The sequence below is a fragment of the Sturnira hondurensis genome, unplaced genomic scaffold (assembly GCF_014824575.4).
Source record: "Sturnira hondurensis isolate 20B ecotype Veracruz unplaced genomic scaffold, ASM1482457v3 Scaffold0003090, whole genome shotgun sequence".
NCBI classification, from domain to species: Eukaryota; Metazoa; Chordata; class Mammalia; order Chiroptera; family Phyllostomidae; genus Sturnira; species Sturnira hondurensis.
In genome coordinates this window covers 3257054-3260543 of record NW_028075721.1, presented here as the reverse complement: position 1 = coordinate 3260543, position 3490 = coordinate 3257054, and the positions used below count along the sequence as shown (strand labels likewise).

General features: G+C 43.6%; 1 non-coding gene across 1 annotated transcript; it reads left to right on the top strand.

The window, feature by feature from the left end:
• Nucleotides 1-962: 962 nt before the first annotated feature.
• On the top strand, nucleotides 963-1033 carry LOC118983983 (small nucleolar RNA Z17). The gene has a single exon (XR_005065837.1). It is a non-coding gene; the product is annotated as a small nucleolar RNA Z17 (small nucleolar RNA).
• The last annotated feature ends 2457 nt before the right edge of the window (nucleotides 1034-3490 follow it).

Genomic DNA, 3490 nt, shown 5'->3' with positions numbered 1-3490 from the left:
CACCCACACTGCCCACTATTTTTTTATAAAAGTTCTTGAGTGATAGCACACAGAACTGATAGCCTGCCATAAGTCTTCTTCCATCCGGGTCCCTAAGGGACCACGGTGACATCATCTCCTCAGCCGTGGGGTCGGTTCTCCGACAATTCAACTCCATCAAACACGGGAAGTGCCTTTGTTGTACAGACTGCGGCTGGGGGCCTCTCCTGTGTCTATGGCAGCCCTGTCCACCCCCATTGTGTTCGGATTTCCTCTAAGAAGACATTGGAGGGACAAAGCACGATGCAGGAGAGTCAACTGTGTCTTTCAAAACCAAATGTTTTAAATAAACGACTACTTTTTTTCACTGGAATCAACCTTGGGTCTCTGAGCCGGGCAAAGACAGTGCGACTGGGTGTGTGTGCATTGTACTGAGTAGAGAATACTTTTTCATCTACTTTCTTTCGTGCACGTGAAATACAGCTCTGACACATACGGAACTGTTCTTCTTTTTCTCCACTCACTCGTAATTTAGAATCTGTTAATGCCAGGCTATGCTCATTCAGACAGGAACGTAACCTAAACTACGGGCTCGCTAAGGACAGGTACTATGTACTTGGCTCCCCGAACGCCGAGACCCAGCCCGTGTATAAGGCTGACTGAGTGAATGATTAAACAAAGGTTGGGATGGATTTAACTGGACTCTTAGGTTTTCATATCACGGGCAATATCCTCCATAATGACTTTCTGTTTATTTGATTTATACTGGTTTACAAATATGGTTTTTGAATTTTTAGGTTAGAAAGTTATTTCTATCAGCATTTAGAATATATGGTGATGATTTTAATGGAAATATTTTGTTAGTCCTCTTTATAAATGTCAATGTTTCCATTTCTCACGTGTGATTATAAAAATGGTGAAATTAACAGAATTGGCTCATACAGGTCAAGAGGTTCAGTATGCATATTAAAAAGTAGCATCTTCATGCAGCTGATGACACTGTTTGGGGACCAAAGTCTGAGAAAAATGATTGCTGCCCATCACCTGGTGCAAAAAGAAAATAAATAAAGTAAAAATAAAAAGTAGCATTATTATGGTTTTTTTAAAGAAAAGCAGCTTTCCTTTCTTATCAATGTCATTAAAGGACATTTGGAAAAGGGAAGAAATATTCCCGTAACCCAAGACTGGAACGCAGTCACTAGCGATGTCTCGCTACATGTCCCTCCAGGCCTCTCCATTCAGCGTGGAGCCTCAGTGCACATGGGTGGGAACTGACTCACCAGCCCGACTGCAGGGGCGAGAGGGGGGTCGAATCGCGGAATCTAGGAAGAGGCGTGCAGTCTACAGTCCTGCAGCCGAGACATTCCTTTTACTATCTGTAGATTCCCATTTTGAAAAATATTTGCTGCTCCCCAAAACCGCTCCACACACTACACCCCACGGCAATCAAACAGAAATTCTGGCAGGGGCGGGGGGTGGTGAGGGGTGGGGGACAGAAGTCAGAGCAGACCAGAGAAGCGGCCACCTCTGGTAAAGTTTGTTGGAGGAACACACAAAGCCCTTAAACATGACTTTTTAATAAATATTCTTGTTATTCACATCCACAAACCGAGCAATTTCTAGTAATAGAAACCTAGAAGATTCTCTAACTCATGATCACGGGCCTGACCCAAAAATATGTTATCACAGGGCAAACCCACCTGTCTGGAATAGCATGGGAAAAGAATGAGGACGGCGAAAGTGAGCCATCTGAGCAAACACAGACAATGCACTTAGTGAGTGCAACTAGGCATTTCACCATGTCTTATAAGAAGAAATTGGAACATTTTTTAAGGCTCTGCTTTGTAGTATTCAAAGGTTCCATGAACCGGGAGGAGGCCAACTGTCTAAATATTTCTATAAAGTTTTCATTTCACATTGAGTTCAACCAGGCTCGGCCTTTTGATTGCCATTGATAAATCTTAAACTTGATCATACCCTTCATCCTCAGGGTCCATGGAACCTGTCCAGTGACTCACAGGAAACCAACTCACGTCAGATCCATGGGATATGAGTCTAAGATTCTGATACCAACGTGCACCGAGCAGAGGTAAGACCTGCCCCCCCCCACCTCATAGGAAAGGGCTCTTTCCAAATACATGTCCATGCCCCTGTGCTAAGTTTTAAGTATTACGAGACATACTTAGAAGGGTTTTCTTTTTGGTGTTAAACATTTTAATCTATATTCCGTAACATAACATTTTGCTTCTTTTTGGTTTTGTTCACGTAACACGGTATGACTAAACATCTCCACTTTGTTATATGACCATCACGGACACCATTTTACTATCCGCACCATGTACCATGCAGTGTACACAGTACCATCCATTTCTCCCATTGTGGGAGGTTTCGACTGAAGAAGTAAAACCCCAAAGTGGAATATTTCCTGGAAAACTTCAATGATTCGTGGCAAAGGTTTAAACTTTTTGATGTTGTATGAAGACAGATACCTCCCACTGAAAAAGGAAATGTGCCATTCAGAGTTGCTTTTCATGTCTGCTTTTGTCGTGTTGTTAGCACAATTCACCAACCCTCTGTTCTTCTGTTTATATAAAATAGCCACTTCCATAGAATAACTATAATAGAAGTAGCTGCTTCACACACAGATGCCCGGGGGGTGAGGGGATGGGTACCAGTTCAGAAAGGAGTATGGAATAACAAACACGACTGACCCGGCCACACACACATCTCCTGGGGTCAGCCACTAAAGATTTGACTCCTGTGCTCAGTTGCATATTTTGATCTCTCTGCCACGGCCCAGTCCCGGAAGCGGACTGGAGAAGCTGAGGGTACTTGGGAAAGAAGAGGAAGGCTCTAACCAGGGACCACTAGGCCTCCTCTTCTCAAAACATCGGCAAATGATGGCTCTCCTCTATCATATATAATTTAGCTGGAGGTTTGGCAGTTTCTAAGTAAAACGAATATGAAATAAGAGGTGCAGTCATGTGAAATACCTTCGGTTAAGCTGTCCTGTGAATTCAAGATACTGATCTGAGGATGTGAGAGAGAGAGAAAGTGTGTGTGTGTGTGTGTATGAGAGAGAAAGAGAGAGTGAGTATGTGGGGGGAAGATAGAGGGAGAGCAGGGGGGAGGGAGGGCAGGAGGGAGGGGGGTGGAAGAGAGAGATGCATTTAATACACAACAGAGGAAAAAAAGGATAGTGCTCTCCTGTCCCACACAAGGCCACACAAGGGTTGCTGGGCTGGCTGTGGGAGCCCTTGGTACCAATATTGTTTAAAAAGTCAGTGTTATTATTTTTAAATTCTCTATTGGCAACCACCCCCATTCCTTGCACTCCAGGGAAAACATAAAACCACAAGCTTTTATATACAGGACATTATTGTCCTTATCAAGAAAGCCAGCTGGGGTAGTTGCTGCTAACCTCATCTTAAGGATGAAAAATGAAAAACTCAAAAATCTCAAAACAACTTGCCCTCGGTCGTGCAGCTAAGAAGTCAGGTTTAGGATCTGA